Source organism: Dendrobates tinctorius, unplaced genomic scaffold (genome assembly GCF_039654945.1).
Source record: "Dendrobates tinctorius isolate UK_male_01 unplaced genomic scaffold, ASM3965494v1 ptg000186l, whole genome shotgun sequence".
In the NCBI taxonomy this organism is placed as follows: Eukaryota; Metazoa; Chordata; class Amphibia; order Anura; family Dendrobatidae; genus Dendrobates; species Dendrobates tinctorius.
The window spans coordinates 3,773,001-3,796,834 of NW_027361853.1; the positions used below are offsets into that span (position 1 = coordinate 3,773,001).

The 23,834-nt window shown below is 43.1% G+C and overlaps 2 long non-coding RNA genes across 2 annotated transcripts in view; both read left to right on the forward strand.

Moving 5' to 3' along the window:
- The first annotated feature begins 312 nt into the window (after positions 1-312).
- Positions 313-23,834, forward strand: part of LOC141055547 (uncharacterized) — a 47,518-nt gene continuing 23,996 nt past the window's right edge. Inside the window, exons 1-2 of the long non-coding RNA XR_012221489.1 lie at positions 313-557; positions 724-889. This is a non-coding gene — a long non-coding RNA (uncharacterized lncRNA). The remainder of the gene's footprint in view (positions 558-723; positions 890-23,834) is intronic.
- Positions 1,328-21,369, forward strand: LOC141055546 (uncharacterized). Its single transcript, XR_012221488.1, has 2 exons — positions 1,328-1,668; positions 19,797-21,369. It is a non-coding gene; the product is annotated as an uncharacterized lncRNA (long non-coding RNA).

A 23,834-nucleotide genomic window follows, 5' to 3' on the forward strand; every position in this document is an offset into this window, starting at 1 on the left:
GCATAAACATTCAAAGTTGGAAAAATGCGGAATTTTCAAAATTTTCGCCAAATTTCCGTTTTTCTCACAAACGCAAGTTATATGAATGAAATTTTACCACTAACATGAAGTACAATATGTCACGAGAAAACATTGTCAGAATCGCCGGGATCCATGGAAGCGTTTCAGAGTTATTACCTCATAAAGGGACAGTGGTCAGAATTGTAAAAATTGGCCCAATCATGAACGTGCAAACCACCCTTGGTAGTGAAGGGGTTAACGCCATACCGATGCTGGGTGTACTGGTACATCCAATGGCGGCTGTCTGTCTTTGATGATGAGCATATTTGCCAGCAGATGATGACTATCATTCAGCCATCTTCTGTCTCTAACAGCTGTGAGTGGAGTGGCAATTACATGGACTAATGCATGCCAAAATTGGCCAGAAAACACTAAAAAAATTTTAAAAAAAAAACATGAACCCCTAAAACGATTAAAAAAGTTTACTAAAAATAGCAACAGAAATATTAACAAAACGCTTCTGGAAACAAGCAGATAAAAAGCAGCATTTCCGCTAGGTAAGAATATGGCTTTAACAAAAGGTGCCCAGACCAAAGTACGCAAAATCAATCTTCTCTGATTATTTAATTTTCATGCTTTTTTTATGATTTTCCTCCTTTATTTGATTCGTTTTTGTTGTAACATTTCCTAATGTGCTTTTTTTTTTTTTTTTTTTTTTTTCAGTACGGGAGTACTTTGATTCTGCACTTACGTTAATTTTTTCATGCTTCCATTTGAAGCCAATAAAAAAAATGCACCAAAAGCAGCAAAAGAGTTCAACGGAGTGTTGAAGTGCACAGTGGAAAGAAGTTTTCATGAAATCGCATCCATTTTGCTTGGACTGTTAAATGTAAGCAGATTTTTTTATGGTAAAACACAGAGGAAAATACTCAGTATGTCCGCACTTGGGGAAATGGCCTAAGTAAAATGCTAATAAATATAGGATTTAAAAAAAGGCTGGCATGCATGCTTGGGAAAAAATATAGTGTTTCATTGTACATGCATTGCTCCATTGGAATCAATAGGAAGCCTGACTAATACACATTTTTGGCGGGTTTAACATGGATTTTGAAGCGGAATCTGCTCCAAAAGCTATGCGAATATATGTATTTATTTTTTTTAAATACCTTTTATGATGCAAACATTTTCTGTGTGTGAAACCAACCTTAGAGAATGAAAACATGACTCAACGATGGGTGAATAGCGAGGAGTGTCTAAGCACGCTCAGGTGCTAACTGAGTGTCTTCGGCGTGCTCGAATCCCCACCGCTGCATGTCTCGCAGCTGTTTGTCATGCAGAGATTGCCTGTTTATTAGGTACAAACTGAATGTGTTGTGGCTGTCGAACAGCCACAAAACATGCAGCAGCGGGGACTCAGACATATTATTCGAGCACCCTGAAGACACTCGGTTAGCACAAGAGCATGCTCGGAGAACACCTTATCCAAGAATGTTCGCTCATTACTTTTGGTGAACCCTGGACCCTGTAGGAGATCCAGTATCCAGCATATAGTGATTAGGTCTCACTCTCCATGACAACCAGCACCTGACTCAGCAGGAACCTGGTAGCTTCCCAGTGCAGGCTTCAGGCCCGTAACCTCCCGCAATCACATGGCAGATCACAAGTAAGGTATTAACCATCTGTTCACATATTTATGGGCTTTAAGGAGCTATTTCACATTTAGTTTTTGGTAAACATTCCTGCTATGAGCTGATGGGTTGCCATGCAGTCTGGGGTCTGCTGAAGACCCCTGAGTTTGTCATAAAAGTGTACCTATAAAAACCAGCTGGTGTCCATTGGAGACTATGATTTAGGCCTGTTTCACACGTCAGTGGCTCTGGTACGTGAAGTGACAGTTTTCTCACGTACCGGAGACACGGACACACGTAGACCCATTCAAGTGAATGGGTCTATGCAGCTGTCAGCGTGTTTTCACGGACACACGGGCCATGTGCAAAACACGCAGACATGTCAGTTTTGACCCGGACATGCGGGCCGCAACACGTGCAGCACACGGAGAACAGTGTACACTATCGGCCGCTGGGGAAGAAGCGCTACTGTAAGCGCTGTTATCCTGCATGTGGTGCTGAATGCGGCTGTCATTCTCCCTGCTCTGCCGGCAACAGTGCAAGCAGGGAAGAATGAATGAAAAAACCCGACGTGAGGTCCCCCTTATATTTTTAACCAACCCGGCAAAACTAACAGCTGCGGGCTGCTATTTTCAGGCTGGTAACTCTCACTCGCATGCACTCACTCACTCGCACTCTCACTCACTCACTCACACTCTCTCTTATTAGCATGCACTCTCACTAGCACGCACTCGCACGCACACACACACTCGCACTCACTCTCATTCGCACAAACTCTCCCTCGCGCGCACACTCCCTCACGCGCACTCACTCATTCACACACTCACACACACTCACTCGCACACGCTTTCACTTGAACGCACTCTCACTTGCATACACCTGCACACACTCTCATTCGCACACACTCATTCACATGCACTCACTCGCACACACTCTCTCACACACATTTTCACACACTCACATTTACTCACTCCCACACACTCATACACACTCTAACTTTCACTCGCATGCACTCTCGTTCGTATGCACTCTTACTCGCACGCACTCTCACTTGGATACACTCGCACATACTCTCACTCGCACACACTGTCACTTGCACACACTCTCGCTTGCATTCTGACTCGCACACTCTCGCTTGCACTGTCTCACGCTCTCAATCGCATGCACTCTCACTCACGCGCACACTCTCACACACTCTCTCTTTCAAACTCACTCTCTCATTCACACTCTCACTTGCACGCGCCCTCATTCACACGTACTCACTTGCATACAGTCACACGCATTCTGACTCGCACACACTCTCACTCACACTCATTCACATGCACTCTTGCACACACTCACTCGCACACACTCTCATTCGCACGCACTCATTTGCACGCACTTTCACCTGCACTTACTTGCACACACTCATCCGCACACACTTTCACTCGCATGCATTCTGACTCGCACACACACACACTCGCACTCACTTTCACATACTCACTTGCATGCACTCACTCGCACACTCTCTTGCACGCACGCTCACTCGTACACACTCTCTTGCACGCACTCTCACTCACACATACACTCACACACACTTGCATGCACACGCACCCACTCGCATTCGCACTCGCTCTCACACTCGCACATACTCTCACTTGCACACACACACACACGCTCATTGGCACGCACTCACTCGCACACACTCTCATTCGCACGCACTCATTTGCACGCACTCTCACCTGCACTTACTTGCACACACTCATCCGCACACACTTTCACTCGCACACATTCTGACTCGCTCACACACACTCGCACTCACTTTCACATACTCACTTGCATGCACTCACTCGCACACACTCTCTTGTACGCACACTCACTCGCTCACTCGCACACACTCTTGCACGCACTCTCACTCACACATACACTCACACACACTTGCATGCACACGCACCCACTCGCATTCGCACTCGCTCTCACACTCGCACATACTCTCACTTGCACACACACTCACACGCTCATTGGCATGCACTCACTCGCCCACACTCACTCGCGTGCACACACTCTTACGCGCACACACTCGCTCTCGCTCTCACTCGCACATACTTTCACTCGCACACACTCATTTGCACACTCTCTCGTACACACTCTCACTCACTTTCACACACTCGCACGTACTCACTTGCATACATTCGCACATACTTTCACACGCTCACTCGCACACTCTCTCGTATGCATTCTGACTCGCACACACTCTCATTCGCACACACCCTGTCACACATTTTCTCACACACACACACACACACACTCTCACTCATACGTACTCGCACCCACTCTCGCACACATTTTCACGCACTCTCACTTGCACACACTCGCATGCACACACTCTCACTCGCATGCACTCTCGCACGCACTCACACACACTCTCACTCGCATGCACTCTCGCAGGCACTCACACACTCTCACTCGCACATACTCGCACATGCACACACTCACTCGCACATACATGCACACACCCTCTCACACACATTGTCACACTCACATTCTCATTCGCATGCACTCACACATTCTCATTCGCATGCACTCACACACACTCTGTCACTCTCACGTGCTCACACTCTCACTCATACACTCACACGCACACACTTGCACACTCACTCGCACACACTCACTCACACACACTTTCATAAACTCTCACTTTCACACACTTACACGCACTCTCACTCACACACACGCTCACACACTCACTCGTACACTCTCAATCACACACACTCTCACTCGCCCAGTTTCATAATCTCCCACTTTCACACACTTACTCCCACGCACTCACTCGCACGCACTCTCATTCTCACACACTCATTCACACACACACTCGCTTGCATACACTCGCACACACTCACTCGCACACACTCTCTTGCACGCATTCTGATTTGCACACTCACACACTTGCACACTCACACACTTGCACACACACTCACATGCATTCTTTCTCACACACACTCATTCGCACACTCTCATTTGCGCACACTTTCACTCGCACACTCACACACTCTTACTTTTGCACACTCTCCCGCACTCTCACTCGCACACACTCTCTCATTCTTTTGTGAATATGTACATGTGCCCTGGATTCTTCTTTTATTCTGTTATTGTTATGTGGGTCTTTGGTGCGCGCGCGCTGACCATTTATTCACATCTCCTTTTTTGCACTCACGTGCACTTCTCCTGGGTCCTACTAACTTGTGGACCCTTGAGGCGCATGCACTAGTTCTTGATTTACGTCATCTTCTATTACGCGCCTGCGCAGTACATACATCCAACGTTGCTTTCTCCACAACCGACTTTTCAGCGCATGCACTTATCCTGGCCAGGATAACTTCCGGTATACGCCGCTTCATGGAAACGCATCGGTAACTTGTTGTACCTAATTGACATACTATATAATGACTGACTGACGCCCCTCTTTCCTCACACTTCCCCTGACGAAGCTGCACCTGGCAGCGATACGCATGGGGCTTCCCACATCACTTTGGTCCCGCCGGGATTATTTTCCTCTTGACATGTACATCCCTGATGTCCTGTGATGGATCGCCTTATATGGTGACTTGGTTATATTTTGTCCATTCACTATCATTTTGGCCTCTTTGCATTCCTTATGCTAACTCCTTTTTTGCCTATTAACACAACTTAATCATATACAGTGGGGCAAAAAAGTATTTAGTCAGTCAGCAATAGTGCACGTTCCACCACTTAAAAAGATGAGAGGCGTCTGTAATTTACATCATAGGTAGACCTCAACTATGGGAGACAAACTGAGAAAAAAAAATCCAGAAAATCACATTGTCTGTTTTTTTTTTCATTTTATTTGCATATTATGGTGGAAAATAAGTATTTGGTCAGAAACAAAGTTTCATCTCAATACTTTGTGATATATCCTTTGTTGGCAATGACAGAGGTCAAACGTTTTCTGTAAGTCTTCACAAGGTTGCCACACACTGTTGTTGGTATGTTGGCCCATTCCTCCATGCAGATCTCCTCTAGAGCAGTGATGTTTTTGGCTTTTCGCTTGGCAACACGGACTTTCAACTCCCTCCAAGGGTTTTCTATAGGGTTGAGATCTGGAGACTGGCTAGGCCACTCCAGGACCTTGAAATGCTTCTTACGAAGCCACTCCTTCGTTGCCCTGGCGGTGTGCTTTGGATCATTGTCATGTTGAAAGACCCAGCCACGTTTCATCTTCAATGCCCTTGCTGATGGAAGGAGGTTTGCACTCAAAATCTCACTATACATGGCCCCATTCATTCTTTCATGTACCTGGATCAGTCGTCCTGGCCCCTTTGCAGAGAAACAGCCCCAAAGCATGATGTTTCCACCACCATGCTTTACAGTAGGTATGGTGTTTGATGGATGCAACTCAGTATTCTTTTTCCTCCAAACATGACAAGTTGTGTTTCTACCAAACAGTTCCAGTATGGTTTCATCAGACCATAGGACATTCTCCCAAAACTCCTCTGGATCATCCAAATGCTCTCTAGCAAACTTCAGACGGGCCCGGACATGTACAGGCTTAAGCAGTGGGACACGTCTGGCACTACAGGATCTGAGTCCATGGTGGCGTAGTGTGTTACTTATGGTAGGCCTTGTTACATTGGTCCCAGCTCTCTGCAGTTCATTCACTAGGTCCCCCCGCGTGGTTCTGGGATTTTTGCTCACCGTTCTTGTGATCATTCTGACCCCACGGGATGGGATTTTGCGTGGAGCACCAGATCGAGGGAGATTATCAGTGGTCTTGTATGTCTTCCATTTTCTAATTATTGCTCCCACAGTTGATTTCTTCACTCCAAGCTGGTTGGCTATTGCAGATTCAGTCTTCCCAGCCTGGTGCAGGGCTACAATTTTGTTTCTGGTGTCCTTTGACAGCTCTTTGGTCTTCACCATAGTGGAGTTTGGAGTCAGACTGTTTGAGGGTGTGCACAGGTGTCTTTTTATACTGATAACAAGTTTAAACAGGTGCCATTACTACAGGTAATGAGTGGAGGAAAGAGGAGACTCTTAAAGAAGAAGTTACAGGTCTGTGAGAGCCAGAAATCTTGATTGCTTGTTTCTGACCAAATACTTACACTCACTGGCCACTTTATTAGGTACACCTGTCCAACTGTGTGTTAAGACTTAATTTCTAATCAGCCAATCACATGGCGGCAACTCAGTGCATTTAGGCATGTAGACATGGTCAAGACAATCTCCTGCAGTTCAAACCGAGCATCAGTATGGGGAAGAAAGGTGATTTGAGTGCCTTTGAACGTGGCATGATTGTTGGTGCCAGAAGGGCTGGTCTGAGAATTTCAGAAACTGCTGATCTACTGGGATTTTCACGCACAACCATCTCTAGGGTTTACAGAGAATGGTCCGAAAAAGAAAAAAAATCCAGTGAGCGGCAGTTCTGTGGCCGGAAATGCCATGTTGATGCCAGAGGTCAGAGGAGAATGGGCAGACTGGTTCGAGCTGATAGAAAGGCAACAGTGTATCAAATTGCCACCCGTTACAACCAAGGTAGGCAGAAGAGCATCTCTGAACGCACAGTGCGTCGAACTTTGAGGCAGATGGGCTACAGCAGCAGAAGACCACACTGGGTACCACTCCTCTCAGCTAAGAACAGGAAACTGAGGCTACAATTTGCACAAGCTCATCGAAATTGGACAGTAGAAGATTGGAAAAACGTTGCCTGGTCTGATGAGTCTCGATTTCTGCTGCGACATTCGGATGGTAGGGTCAGAATTTGGCGTAAACAACATGAAAGCATGGATCCATCCTGCCTTGTATCAACGGTTCAGGCTGGTGGTGGTGGTGTCATGGTGTGGGGAATTTTTTCTGGGCACTCTTTGGGCCCCTTGGTACCAATTGAGCATCGTTGCAACGCCACAGCCTACCTGAGTATTGTTGCTGACCATGTCCATCCCTTTATGACCACAATGTACCCAACATCTGATGGCTACTTTCAGCAGGATAATGCGCCATGTCATAAAGCTCGAATCATCTCAGATTGGTTTCTTGAACATGACAATGAGTTTACTGTACTCAAATGGCCTCCTCAGTCACCAGATCTCAATCCAATAGAGCATCTTTGGGATGTGGTGGAACGGGAGATTCGCATCAGGGATGTGCAGCCGACAAATCTGCGCCAACTGTGTGATGCCATCATGTCAATATGGTCCATAATCTCTGAGGAATGCTTCCAGCACCTTGTTGAATCTCTGCCACGAAGAATTGAGGCAGTTCTGAAGGCAAAAGGGGGTCCAACCCCTTACTAGCATGGTGTACCTAATAAAGTGGCCAGTGAGTGTATTTTCCACCATAATATGCAAATAAAATGAAAAAAAAACAGACAATGTGATTTTCTGGATTTTTTTTTCTCAGATTGTCTCCCATAGTTGAGGTCTACCTATGATGTAAATTACAGACGCCTCTCATCTTTTTAAGTGGTGGAACTTGCACTATTGCTGACTGACTAAATACTTTTTTGCCCCACTGTATATAGTGCATTTACAGGGATGTTTTCTGTTTGTTGCATTATACAGTGATATATTATAATGCTATGGGATCATTCGTGTTGTGGTTTCATGTGGTTATTTTTTAAATGATTTTAATTGAGGGTGATTTTTGTCTTTCAATAAATTTTGCTTACTATTTAATTATTTGGGTGCATCCATCTGTTCCCCTTTTGATTTTGCAGCTTTTTGCAGTGCATTGTGTAGCACCCCTTTGTGATATACAGTACAGACGAAAAGTTTGGACACACCTTCTCATTGAAAGAGTTTTCTTTATTTTTATTACTATGTAAATTGTAGATTCACTCTGAAGGCATCAAAACTATGAATTAACACATGTGGAATTATATAATTAACAAAAAAGTGTGAAACAACTGAAAATATGTCTTCTTTTCTGGGTTCTTCAAAGTAGCCACCTTTTGCTTTGATTACTGCTTTGCACACTCTTGGCATTCTCTTGATGAGCTTCAAGAGGTAGTCACCGGAAATGGTCTTCCAACAGTCTTGAAGGAGTTCCCAGAGATGCTTAGCACTTGTTGGCACTTTTGCCTTCACTCTGCCGTCCAGCTCACCCCAAACTATCTCCATTGGGTTCAGGTCTGGTGACTGTGGAGGCCAGGTCATCTGTCGTAGCACCCCATCACTCTCCTTCTTGGTCAAATAGCCCTTACACAGCCTGGAGGTGTGTTTGGGGTCATTGTCCTGTTGAAAAATAAATGATGGTCCAACTAAACGCAGAGCGGATGGAATAGCATGCTGCTGCAAGATGCTGTGGTAGCCATGCTGGTTCAGTATGCCTTCAATTTTGAATAAATCCCCAACAGTGTCACCAGCAAAGCACCCCCACACAATCACACCTCCTCCTCCATGCTTCATGGTGGGAACCAGGCATGTAGAGTCCATCCGTTCACCTTTTGTGCGTCGCACAAAGACACGGTGGTTGGAACCAAAGATCTCAAATTTGAACTCACCAGACCAAAGCACAGATTTTCACTGGTCTAATGTCCATTCAACAAGTCTCTTCTGCTTGTTGCCTATCTTTAAAGAGGAGGATGAATGAACTCATGGAGATCAACATCCGACACTGCGGAGACACCATCACGTGTTTCTCAACGCAGTGATTCTAGAGCACTGCCCCCATCCCTTATGGGAAATATGTAAAACATGCAAAACAGAAGCCGCGGAGACACCATCACGTGTTTCTCAACGCAAGCAATGACCAGCCAGGTCTTTTCCCGGGAAGGAACAACCACGGGAAGGGCAGTCTCCAATGAAGGAAACCACCTATGCCAAAACATGGTATTCATCCACATACAGCTGTTTCGGGGTATTGCCCCTCATCAGTGTGGAGTAGGAAACTGGCTGATAGGAGCAATGCCTAGTAAACAGACTATAAAGAGGAGGATGAATGAACTCATGGAGATCAACATCCGACACTGCGGAGACACCATCACGTGTTTCTCAACACAGTGATTCTAGAGCACTGCCCCCATCCCTTATGACCTGGCTGGTCATTGCTTGCGTTGAGAAACACGTGATGGTGTCTCCGCGGCTTCTGTTTTGCATGTTTTACATATTTCCCATAAGGGATGGGGGCAGTGCTCTAGAATCACTGCGTTGAGAAACACGTGATGGTGTCTCCGCAGTGTCGGATGTTGATCTCCATGAGTTCATTCATCCTCCTCTTTATAGTCTTTTTACTAGGCATTGCTCCTACCAGCCAGTTTCCTACTCCACACTGATGAGGGGCAATACCCCAAAACAGCTGTATGTGGATGGATACCATGTTTTGGCATAGGTGGTTTCCTTCATTGGAGACTGCCCTTCCCGTGGTTGTTCCTTCCCGGGAAAAGACCTGGCTGGTCATTGCTTGCGTTGAGAAACACGTGATGGTGTCTCCGCGGCTTCTGTTTTGCATGTTGCCTATCTTTAGCAGTGGTTTCCTAGCAGCTATTTTACCATGAAGGCCTGCTGCACAAAGTCTCATCTTAACAGTTGTTGTGGAGACGTGTCTGCTGCTAGAACTCTGTGTGGCATTGACCTGGTCTCTAATCTGAGCTGCTGTTAACCTGCGATTTCTGAGGCTGGTGACTTAGATGAACTTATCCTCCGCAGCAGAGGTGACTCTTGGTCTTCCTTTCCTGGGGCAGTCCTCATGTGAGCCAGTTTCTTTGTAGCGCTTGATGGTTTTTGCCACTGCACTTGGGGACACTTTCAAAGTTTTCCCAATTTTTCAGACTGACTGACCTTCTTATCTTAAAGTAATGATGGCCACTCGTTTTTCTTTGCTTAGGCTGGTTTCACACTTACGTTTTATCGCGCAGCGCATTGTGCGCTATCGGTCGCACGCGCAATTGTCCCCTATCTTTAAAATGGCGGGCGCAGTGTCCAGCGATTGCACGCGGGCCTCAGCGTTTGCGTGCGCTGCGCATTTTCCAGGTGTGCAACCAGACGCGCCGGACGCTACATGTTGCATTTTTTGTTCTGCCCAACGTCGTTAAAAAATTGCATGCGCGCGTCAGCGCACGAAATGCGCAAAAAAATTGTATTATAGTCTATGGTGTCGCTGACGTGCGCTGTGAAGCGCGCGCAATTTCAGAGTAAACAATGTCTAGACACTTGTTTAATACACCCCCTAAAAAAGCAACATTGTTTTGGAGGAGGGTAGATAAAAGAAGGGGTCTGTAGTGCCAGATCATTACTCTCCAGACAGACTGCAAGACAAAGAAGACAAGACAACACCCACCCAGCCTGAGACAATCCACTACTTTGGAGAACACAGCAGCTATAATGTGAGTATTCTAAAATCAATTTATGTGAGCCCGTCCTTAGCTGCTTTTTTCTTGCCATAATACAAATTCTAACAGTCTATTCAGTAGGTCAGCTGTGTATCCACCAGACTTCTGCACAACACAACTGATGGTCTCAACCCCATTTATAAGGCAAGAAATCTCACTTATTAAACCTGACAGGGCACACCTGTAAAGTGAAAACCATTTCCGGTGACTACCTCTTGAAGCTCATCGAGAGAAAGCCAAGATGGTGCAAAGCAGTAATCAAAGCTAAAGGTCGCTACTTTGAAGAACCTAGAATATAAGACATACAGTATTTTCAGTTGTTTCACACTTTTTTTGTTAATTATATAATTCCACATGTGTTCATAGTTTTGATGCCTTCAGAGTGAATCTACAATTTTCATAGACATGAAAATAAAGAAAACTCTTTGAATGACAAGGTGTGTCCAAACTTTTGGTCTGTACTGTATGTTCTGGATTATAATGTGGTGCACCCTGTCCCTCATTTATTAACCCGCTATTAAGAAATCGTCCAAGTAAGGGATTATTAGGATGTCTTGTTCCCTTAGGTGGGCCATCATCTCTGCTACTAGCTTTGTGAATATGCTTGGGGCTATAGATATTCCGAAAGGCAGGGCTCTGTATTGGAATTCCCCAATTTCCCCTCCTATGGGGAAATTTCCAGGAGTCTTTGTGAATGGGGTCATGAAACAGTTCGGGAACAGAATTTTGATGGTGGATTTTGATTCCATTTTGATTTTTGACATATCGATTTTAGTTTAGTTTCCGTAAATTTATTATTGTTCGATATGTGCCATCTGGTTTGGACACTATAAATAGCGGGGAGTAACCCTTTGCCCATCTCCTGAGGGGGAACCTCCTGAAGGACTGCTTTTTCTACTAGATTTAGGACCTCGCCTTCAAAAGCTTTTTATTCCCGTGCAGAGGATCTTAGTGGAGTAACCACATATATTTTGAGGTGGGAGAGAAAGTCTATCCGCAGGCCCTACTCAATTAGATTTAAGATCCAAGGGCTGTTCGAGATTTTTCCCCAGGCCAAAAGGAAAAGGGTTAATCTTCCCCCCACCCTGGGCAAACTGTCACTATGAGGATTTTTTGTCCCGGGAAGAACTGCTGAAGAGGAATCCTCTATCCCTCTTTCTCCCCTCATCCTATCTGTTCTGTTCTCTCGATGGCTTTTTACAAAAAAACTTTTTGTTCCGAAAGGACCGTTTAAAGGCTGCAGGCACCAGTTTCGGAAATCCCTTTTTCTTATCCCCTGCTTTCTGGAGGATATCATCCCTGAAAAAAAATTTCCCCTCGCATGGAACTGAGCATAATTTAAGTTTAGTTTGTAAGTCCCCTGGCCAGCATTTGAGCCATAGTGCTCTCCGGGTTGCGTTTGAGAAGGCTGCCGCTTTAGACGTTAAGTGGACTGAGTCAGCCGACTAGTCCGCCAAGAAGGCTGCTGCTCCTCTTATCACTGGAAAAGATTCTAGAATTTTATCTCTAGGTGTGTCCTCCCTCAGCTGTTTCTCAAGTTGATCCACCCATATCAGGATGTGGACGCCTCCTCCTCGAAAGAATATTTCCTTTTAAGAGAAGGGACCATGGAGTTCTTTCTGTCCTGCTTCTCCCAATCTTTTTTGATCAAGACCTGCACATTTTCATTTAGCGGAAATACCCTGAGTTTCTTTTGCCCAGTACCCCCAAACATTATGTCTTGAACTGACCTATCAGGGCGAGGGTCCAATACCTCCATGGTAGATCTCACTGCTTTCACTAGTGTGTCCGCCTCGTCTAGGGAAAAGCAATGAGGCCCCCCCCCCCCCCCCGTTTCCTCATCTGAGGATGAGGAGAAAGAGTCTGATATATCCAAGTTAATTTCTCCAGCTGTAGAGGGATCCGATTGGGAACCTAATAAGGTGTCCTTCTTTTTTACTTTATCCCCCTGTTTTAGAGATGTAAGGGCACTCTGGACCTCTGATCTAATTACAGCTCTAAGATCAGAGGCGAAATCTGGGGTTTCCTCGCAGAGTACTTCTTGTATACAAGATTCACAGAGCTTCTTATCCCATGATTCTGGTAAGGCTCTGTTAAAAGTGGGGCATTCCCTTTTCTTCCTTTTCCCTTTCTTTCCTTAATAAGGGAAAAGAAGCCTATTACAATGGTGAACATTCTCGAAGGTCACTCACCAGATGGATGCGGTCTCAGGTACCGGTTCGGTAGGTGAAACTGGATCCTGTATAGGATGATCCAGGGGTGATGACTTGCTCCTTGCAGCTGATCTGCTGTGCTGCGTGGAGTGATTACTAGAACGAGTGTCTCGCCTGTCCCGATCCTCCTGTCGGTGGTGATGCTGCTGCTGGTTGCTATCCTCCATTTTGCACAGGACCGCTTCCAGCCAGGAGCATTTTCTAATGCTCAGTTTTAAATTTCCCGGCGTGTGACATCACTTCCTCCCATCCTGCACCGCGTTTACCCGGGGAGCGCGCACCATGCATGCGCAGACTCAGGGACCCGGAAGGAGTCTTCTATTTCCGGGGCAGTGGCCATCTTAGTTCACCGCTGTGTATCCCAACACCGCAATCACGTGTGCATCTACCCGAGTCCCCGGCAGCCCCAGCCTCCTTTCCGGAGTGGCGGCTCCATTCTCCCCCCGCTCACCCTGCAGACACATCGGTCCCAGCGGTGACGGCTTCGGGACCCGCACGCGCCATGACAGGGGCCACCCCGCTGCCAGTATCCGGACAGGTCGGCCCCGGATCTTTTCGTTCGTCTTGTTCAGATACCGCAAACTGTAGGTCACCCGTCAGGGACAAGAAACCAACTGGGGCTGAGGAGAGATACTGCCCTTTTCTGTATGTTTCCTGTCCTTGAAGGGCGGATCCCCTCTCTCCGTGGTGCTGTCATGGGGATGGAGAAATAGGGTCACCGATCCCCCACCGGTACCTCGCTGCTTCCCTCCATGGCCTCCAGCGTCTTCTGGGAAGAAAATGGTGGGCGCATGCGTAGTGCGCCCACCGAGATCTGATGGCCAGCACCAGGCAACAATAGACTTTTCCTATTGGTTCATTTTGGTCACTGTGATAGACCCTATCACAGTGATCAAATTAAAAAAAAATAGTAAATCAAACCCCCTGTTAACACCCCCTTAGGGAAAAATAATAAAATAAAAAGTATTTATTTTATTTTCCCATTAGGGTTAGACTTGGGCTAAAGTTAGGGTTGGGGCTAAAGTTAGGTTTAGGGTTGGGGCTAAAGTTGGGATTAGGGTTAGGGTTGGGATTAGAGTTAGGTTTGTGGCTAGGGTTATGGTTGGGACTAGGGTTAGGGGTGTGTTGGGTTTAGGGTTGTGGTTAGGGTTGGAATTAAATGTATGTTGGGGTTAGGGTTGGAATTAGAATTGAGGGGTTTCCGCTGTTTAGGCACATCAGGGGCTCTCCATACGCGACATGGCGTCCAATCTCAATTCCAGCCCATTCTGCGTTGAAAAAGTAAAACGGTGCTCATTCACTTCCGAGCTCTGCTGTGCATCCAAACAGTGGTTTACCCCCACATATGTGGTATCGGCGTACTCAGGACAAATTTCTCAACAACTTTGGAGTTCTAATTTCTCCTGTTACCTTTGGAAAAATAAAAATTTGTGGGCGAAAGAATCTTTTGTGGAAAAAATGATTATTTTCACTGCTCTAAGTTATAAACTTCTGTGAAGCACTTGGGGGTTCAAAGTGCTCACCACACATCTAGATAAGTTCCTTGGGGCGGTCTAGTTTCCAAAATGGGGTCACTTGAGGGGGGTTTCTGTTTAGGCACAGCAGGGGCTCTGCAAACATAACATGACGAAATGAGATGAGTAGTTCCAGCAGCGTTAAAATGTAATGACTTGCTTTATTTCTTCTCATTAAAAACAAATGGTCAGATGACAAATTCACTCTCCAGGACTACTGCCAATACACATGGGACAAGCTTTACGCGCTTCGATCTATGCGATCTTTATCAAAAGCCATGTCCATTCTTCCGACACAGAGTTCTATATAGAAAGAACTAACCACTAGTATTGCAGTATTAAATCACATGACAAACACATACCGGTATGTGAAATCAGAAAGAACAAACATAAAAATCCAATAGAACGTTTAGAAAAGCTATTGCTTACGCCTTATCCAAATTATAAACACATTAGTTTAATTATAATGAAGCGCTAAATCATTGAGCTTATTTAAGCCATGTGGAAATCTTGTGTTTAAACGATATATCCAATACGCTTGTGAGAAGTAGTCTTCTGGCATCCCCCATACACCACATTTGTGGAATTACAGTTAATATAACTCCTAATTTTATTTTAATCGTATGTTTATTATGACTGCTAGTAGCATGAAGAACCGTATTTCCACTGAGCGGACTGGACTGAATGGAATGGTTGGAAATACCAACCAATTCCAAATCCAAGAATGAAATTTTATTGGCGTCATATTTACACGTAAACCTAATATTAAAGTCATTACGGTAGAATTCAAATAGTTCACAAAGTCCGGTATGGCAAATACACTCCCCCCCCCCCCCCCCCCCAAATAATGAGGGTATTATCGATGTATCTGCCATACCCGGCAAGTATTCAGAAAAAGGATTAGAGGCTGAGAATATGAATTGCAATTCCCAAAAAGACATCACCAAATTTGCCAATAAAGGCGAAAATTTCGCCCCCATGGCCACGCCTGTTTTCTGTAGATTGCACTCACCATTAAATGCAAAGAAATTATGAGACAATAAAAAACTAACCACCTGAAGAATGTAATCTATTAAGTTCACTGTATATTCACTGTATTTGTACAAATAAAACTTCAATGCCTGAATAGCCAATTTATGCGGAATACACGTATAAAGGGATGCTACATCACAGCATACCCAAGATAACCAAATTTTTTCCGAAAAAAATTCCAAAACTTGTTTGGAATCTCTTATATGACCAGGGGATTGTTTAACAAGCGGCTGTAGAAGTGAGTCTACCCATTGGCATAAATGCTCGTTTGCAGAGACTATTGGGCGCATAGGAGGTATTCCTTGCTTTTTACGTATTTTAGGAACCCAATGAATAAAGGGTAAAATTGGGTTTTTAACCTCCAAAAATTCTGCTTGTTGGGCAGTCAAAACCCCCAGACTCAAACCATCTCTGATGACCATGACACTCTTATCCCTAAACTCATACAAAGGGTTGTGAGATAATTTCTCATACACAGCACAATCAGATAACAGCTGCATCATACTGTCATAATAATCAGTAGAGTCTAAGACTACTACCACTAAACCCTTGTCTGACATCTTAATTGTTAGATCTGTCATATCTTGTAACTCTTTAAGCGCTGCAAATTGCTTCTTAGAGAAATTTCTCTTTCCATGATTCACTCTGGACTTATTATATAACACAAGCAATTCCTGCTCAGCCAGATCTTGGAACCGGTCCATACATTCTGACCTGGTCTGAACCGGGTAAAAATATGGATTCTTCGTAGAAAAACTATACGATAAATCAGTACTCTGGATTTTTTTAGACGATTCCGAGTCCAAGAGCTGCAGAGTAACCAACGCCGCTTGTTCTTTGAAGTCCAAATTGGCAAATTCATTCTGCAGATTTTCACCAGCATGAAGTAAAAGTTGGTCCTGATGTTCCTCCACAGGTACCCTTTGTATGAGTTTAGGGATGAGTGTCATGGTCATCAGAGATGGTTTGAGTCTGGGGGTTTTGACTGCACAAAAATTCTTAATAAATATAATTCTGGATTAATTATTCAACGGCTCATATACAAAAAAAATTAATCCTTAAAAGATACTAATGTACATTTCTCACATCACAGAACGCTGCTATTACCTCTAATCCCCCACAACAACCCATTTTTCATATTGTATCATGCCCAAAACAATAAGCCATTGATCACTCAGGCTCAAAATTGCACTGTCCCAAAAAAAAAAAAAAAAATCAGCAAATTAACAAATATGTACGAACTTAGCTCATGGCCACTGAAAAATCACCTCAATATATACTGTATAGCACGTGGGGTAATAGTACTTTGACAAAGGCAGTTTCAAATAAAGGGGGTAAGGTACCAATCAAAACAGATATACAACCATCTGAGTATTCTTAAACAGCATTAATAAACATTTCTCAAATCACCAACCGCTGCTATTACCTCTAATCCCCCATAACAGCACATTTTCATATTGCTTCATGCCCAAAATTGACAAATAATTTTGTTGATTTAATACCTGGGGATAGTGTAATTTGAGCCGGGTGATCAATGGCTTATTGTTTTTGGGCATGAAGCAATATGAAAATGTGCTGTTATGGGGGATTAGAGGTAATAGCAGCGGTTGGTGATTTGAGAAATGTTTATTAATGCTGTTTAAGAATACTCAGATGGTTGTATATCTGTTTTGATTGATATCTTACCCCCTTTATTTGAAACTGCCTTTGTCAAAGTACTATTACCCCACGTACTATATACAGTATATTGAGGTGATTTTTCAGTAGCCATGAGCTAAGTTCTTACATATGTTAATTTGCTGTTTTTTTCTTTTTTGTTTTTTTTTTGGGACAGTGCAATTTTGAGCCTGAGTGATCAATGGCTCATTGTTTTGGGTATGATGCAATATGAAAAATGTGTTGTTGTTGTTGGGGATTAGAGGTAATAGCAGCGTTCCGTGATGTGAGAAATGTACATTAATGCTGCTTAAGAACATTTAAATGATTGTGTATCTGTTCTGATTGATATCTTACCCCCTTTACTTGCAACTGCCTTTGCTAATGCACTATTATCCCGTACACTGTATACATTGGTTTGCAGATACATTTTATTATTATTATTATTATTAAAACATTTTTTGTCTTTGGGGGGGATTTTTCAGAGATAATTCTAAGTTATTACCCCTGTCTCCCTTGGCCATATGTTCTGACACCCTCTTTCCTCTTTCTGGGTGAGAAGTGTAGGGGTCAGTAAGGGTCAGCCCACGTGGAGCAGGGGCACCAGAGTAACGTAGGGTGTAAAAGCTCCGCTGTCAGGCAGGGAGACACCTAAATAGGGTTATTTAGACCCCTTTTCCTCCCAAAGCAAATGTTTACAAATCTGCCAAAAATCAGAGTTTTTTCCAGTTACTATTCCTCACATTTTTGTCTTGGTGGTTTGTGGCATGGGGTTATCATCTGTTAGATTTTTGTCCCCGGCCATCTGTTGTACTCCAAGCTGATGTTGTTTAGATAGGAGTCAACAGGATGATTAGGGAGAGCCGCTGACGAGCGGGGGCGCCATTTGCGTATCAAGAGGGTGCCAACCTCCGCTGTCAGGTAGGAGAGAGATATAGGGCCCTATAGGGACAAATGGGTTTTGCCTGCCCAACAAGCAGAATTTTTGGAGGTTAAAAACCCAATTTTACCCATTATTCATGGGGTTCCTAAAATACATAAAAAGCAAGGAATACCTCCTATGCGCCCAATAGTCTCGGGCATAGGCTCTGCAAACGAGCATTTATGCCAATGGGTAGACTCACTTCTACAGCCCAAAAAAGGAGGACTTCACTGCCTTGATCTCATGGTCTCGCTATATCGACGATATACTGTTTATATGGCAGGGAACTGAAGCGTCATTGAATTTTTTTATTGAGAAGTTAAATGACAATCAGCTTAATATCAAATTAAAGTACAGTAAAAAACAAATTGAGTTCTTGGACGTTATGCTGGAGGTCGATGAATCCAATTTTATTACTATGGATGTGTTCCGTAAAGTGACAGCAACAAACTCTCTTCTGCACGCCACGTCGGCACATCACCCACAGACGGTGAGGGCGATACCGGTGGGTCAATTTCTGCGTATGAAACGAATATGTTCAGATAACATCAAATTTCACAAACAAGCAGATATTCTTACTTCCAATCTTAAACAAAGGGGGTACAACCATAAAACAATTAGAGCTGGGTATAGACGGGCTCAATTTACACCCAGAAATGAACTTCTAATAGAAAAGCAAAAAGCAGTGGTTGAACAACTAGTGCGCCTTATCACGACCTTTAACTCTAGATGGACTGACATCATGGATGTACTAAGGAAACATTGGTCGATTCTTAGGGCCGATGATGACCTTTGTAGATTTTTGCCAACTAAACCGAGTGTGTCTTGGAGACGATCAAAAAATTTGAAAGATCTATTGACACGGAGCCACTATGTGGCCCCACAGAAGTCGTTCTTTTCAGAAAGAGCAGGTCCCAAATGGGGATGTTTCCAGTGTGGAAACTGTTCAGCATGTAACTATGTAGAGAGAACATTTTCATTTGATAACAGCGAGGCCACAAGAACATACACACTTACTCACCATGTTACATGCACTACAGATATGGTAGTGTATTACGCCTATTGTCCGTGTAAATTTATTTACATTGGAATGACAACCAGACAATTAAACGAGGATTTTAGAACATGTGAGAGATATTAAAAATGCGGCAACGGTGGAGGATCTATCGATTCTTAAAACCATTCCAAGACACTTTCGTTTGTGTCATAACAGTAATCCCAAATATCTTAAAGTGAAAGGTATAGATAGGGTACAGCTAGGTATTCGGGGAGGTGATTATAGGAAGGAGTTACTTAAAAGAGAAACCAAATGGATGGTTGTTCTAGATACATGTGCCCCTAAGGGCCTAAACGAAACATTGAGCTTTCAGCCCTTTCTTTAAGTAAGCGCGAATTTTATTGTATATAGTTTTGGATTTATTTTTTTGCTTAGTTTAATTGGCACATTTGGGCTCTCTGACCCTTAGACTTCTGCATGTTTACTCATTTAATATTTACCCTCCCATTTAGAGATCGATATATGGATCTGGTAGACGGGATATGTCTTCTGATGGGAAAGCTGGAGGAATCATTATCCTGGGCAACCATCTGGAATTCCTGTTATGGAAGAATTTCTTCACAAATGATCAGTGCGATATATATGAATATTTGTAATCTGTGATAATGGTGATTTTTCTTTTATACACCTGGGTACTAATGCCAATCATGAGCTGTTATGATATATTTTATGAATACCTATTTGTTTGTGCCATATATTTCCACAATATGGGGTTTTATTGTGTGATGGGTGCGGCATATATACAGGTATATATGAAGATTTGCAATCTTTGACAACTGCAGTATTCTATATATATTTTTTAATTATGTGCCTAGATGGCATTCTTTGTGAATGCCTACTGGGTTATTTATCTCTTCATTATGGAGAGCTGTTATATGATGGATGCTGCATATATATGGATATTATGTCAATTGTGACCCTTTATGATGTTTTAAGGGACTGTCTACTTATATGCGCTATATGCTCTGTTAATATGGAGATTTGATATGTGACGGTCTCTATTTGTGATGTATACTATATAATATTCTGATATACGTATAATTATATAACTGCATGATTCACATTGTTGTTTCTTTGCTAAGCACTGATTTACTATCTATAATGTATCCTGTCTGCCTTTTTGTATTCTTGAGTAGAAATTATGTACTTACTTATTTAGATAACGGATTTTGATGATCCTCTTTATCAGTGGGATGGATATAAAATGAATTAGAGCTGAATAATCCAGTTACACAGCAGATATATAGCCCGTTTTGGGCAGTGATATTGGTGTGGGATATCTGGCCTTAAGTATCTTGTTCATTTGGGGCTCTATTGTGGGTCTCTCTGTGATCACGGGCTTGAGCGCACACCGCGCATGCGCTGTGTTGCGGTGGGGTGGCCAGCGTTCGTGTGGGTGCTGCGTCGCTAGGTTACATGCCTGGTCACGTGACCGGATCATGTGATCTGGTGACGCGTGCCCTGAGCGCCGTCCCCCCCGCCGCGTCACAACATGGCGGTGATGCGCCGCACACAGCTGCTGATGTTTAGAGATACATGCAGGGGCTATATAAAGGGGTCAGTTTTGATGCTTACATACCTCCTGATGAAACTGCAGAGGCGGTGAAACGCGCGTCGGGGTGCGTTACGGGTCTACAACTAGGTGGCAGCATGATGACAGGTATATGTACACCATATATGTTGTTAATTCTGTGACGTCTATTTATACCACATGGGAGTTATACTCCTTCCCATTTGGCGCACTAGGGGGATGGATATTAAGTGAGCAAGGGTTTTTGCTTATTAAGGACTTATGTTACTATATCCCCTCACATGATGCATAATTAGGACCTGCATTGCAGAGTCCATGCTATGTTTGACCTATATGTTGTGACCCTATACAATTTATCTTATCCACAACAATGCTTGTTTGTCTATCCAGGTGAGGTATTTACCTCTTTATATGTGCTCTGTATCTCTTATGTGCATTATATAATGTTAATATGATGGTTTTGTATTTATTGAAATAAAATTTGTATTTTTGGATCTTTTTGCTCCATTTTTTCTCCTTTGGTGGTATGTATTGATTCTGGAGGGATCATTGGTCTAATTTTTCATGAAATGAGGTTTTTAGTGTTTGGATTGTTCACTTCTACAGCCGCTTGTTAAACAATCCCCTGGTCATATAAGAGATTCCAAACAAGTTTTGGAATTTTTTTCGGAAAAAATTTGGTTATCCACATATACTTGGGTATGCTGTGATGTAGTATCCCGTTATACGTGTATTCCGCATAAATTGGCTATTCAGGCATTGAAGTTTTATTTGTACAAATTCAGTGAATATACAGTGGACTTAATAGATTACATTCTTCAGGTGGTTAGTTTTTTATTGTCTCATAATTTTTTTTGCATTTAATGGTGAGTGCTAGCTACACAAAACAGGCGTGGCCATGGGGGTGAAATTTTCATCTTCATTGGCAAATTTGGTGATGTGTTTTTGGGAATTGCAATTCATATTCTCAGCCTCTAATCCTTTTTCTGAATACTTGGTCTGGTATGGCAGATACATCGATGATACCCTCATTATTTGGGGGGGTGGTATCTGCCATGCCGGACTTTGTGAACTATTTGAATTCTAAAGACTTTAATATTAGGTTTACGTGTAAATATGACACCAATAAAATTTCATTCTTGGATTTGGAATTGGTTGGTATTTCCAACCATTCCATTCAGTCCAGTCCGCTCAGTGGAAATACGGTTCTTCATGCTACTAGCAGTCATAATAAACATACGATTAAGTTTGTCCCCGTAGGGGAGTATACTAGCATAAAACGTAACTGCAGTCATGCATCTGATCTGGATAGGGAATTTAAACAAGTGACTGAAAAGCTAAAAAAACGCAAATACCCAGTGTGGACGCTGAATAGAGCCCGAAATTTAGTTCCTAAAAAACAACTTGCTGAATTAATTAAGTCTAATACAAGTAAAAGTACAAAAGAGTGGAACAAAAAAACCGTATGTATGTTTTCAATTTAGCCCACAATTTATGCAAATTAAGAATATAATCAATAAATATTTACCTATATTGTATGAGGATGAAAAATTAAAAAAAAGGTACTTAATACAGTTGTTAATATAATTTCGAGACGTGCACCAACTCTGGGCAACAAACTGTCACCCAGTACATTTTTTCTGAATAAGAAAAAACCTCTACGTAATTGGTTAAATTGTATGGGCTTTTATAGATGTGGCTCTAATAGCTGTAAGACTTGTGCACATGCGATAGTCATCAAAGATTGTTTTGAAAGCGGAGATCAAATGAAATATAAAATTAGGAGTTATATTAACTGTAATTCCACAAATGTGGTGTATAGGGTTACTTGTAAGATCTGTAAGCTTTCCTATGTAGGATGTACATCTAGGAAACTTAAGGTTCGCATCAGAGTACATTTATATGATATAACCAGTACAAAACCACGGATAGAAATGTATCTGCGGCATCGCAACATTTCATTGTTTGTCATGCCAGGAGCATTAGTTCCTTTGAAGTTCATGGCATAGAAATAGTTAATACTCCATATCAAGGGGGGGATGCCAGAAGACTACTTCTCACAAGAGAAGCGTATTGGATATATCGTTTAAACACAAGATTTCCACATGGCTTAAATAAGCACAATGATTTAGCGCTTCATTATAATTAAACTAATGTGTTTATAATTTGGATAAGGCGTAAGCAACAGCTTTTTTAAACGTTCTTTTGGATTTTTATGTTTGTTCTTTCTGATTTCACATGTGTGTTTGTCATGTGATTTAATACTGCAATACTAGTGGTTAGTTCTTTCTATATAGAACTCTGTGTCGGAAGAATGGACATGGCTTTTGATAAAGATCGCATAGATCGAAGCGCGTAAAGCTTGTCCCATGTGTATTGGCAGTAGTCCTGGAGAGTGAATTTGTCATCTGACCATTTGTTTTTAATGAGAAGAAATAAAGCAAGTCATTACGTTTTAACGCAGCTGGAACTACTCATCTCATTTTCTCTATGGATTCCACGTCTGTCAGGTCGAAGTTCCGAGGTTTCTGCGGTGGTTGCTGGTGAGCTAGCTATATTTTGTATATTTTTGTGTAAACATAACATGACACCCGCAGACCATTCCATCAAAGTCTGCATTCCAAAACGTCACTACTTCCCTTCCGAGCCCCGACGTGTGCCCAAAGAGTAGTTGTTTTCTCCCACTTAGGCCTGTTTCACACTTCAGTTTTTTGTGTCAGTTAAAATCCGCCAAAAAGGCGGAAAGCAGATGCGTTCCTAACTGATGTGAACGGATGCCACCGGATCCGTTTTTTTACGGATCCGCCGAATGAAGAATTTTAAAGGAACCGCTGCCCGGAAAGAGAGGAGAGAGAGAGAATTTTTCTGTGTCTGCCAGAAATGATTTCAGGGTTAAATTTCCTCCTGACTTCATTCCTCCGGGCATGCACTGTATCAAAATGTGGATCCTGCACTACAA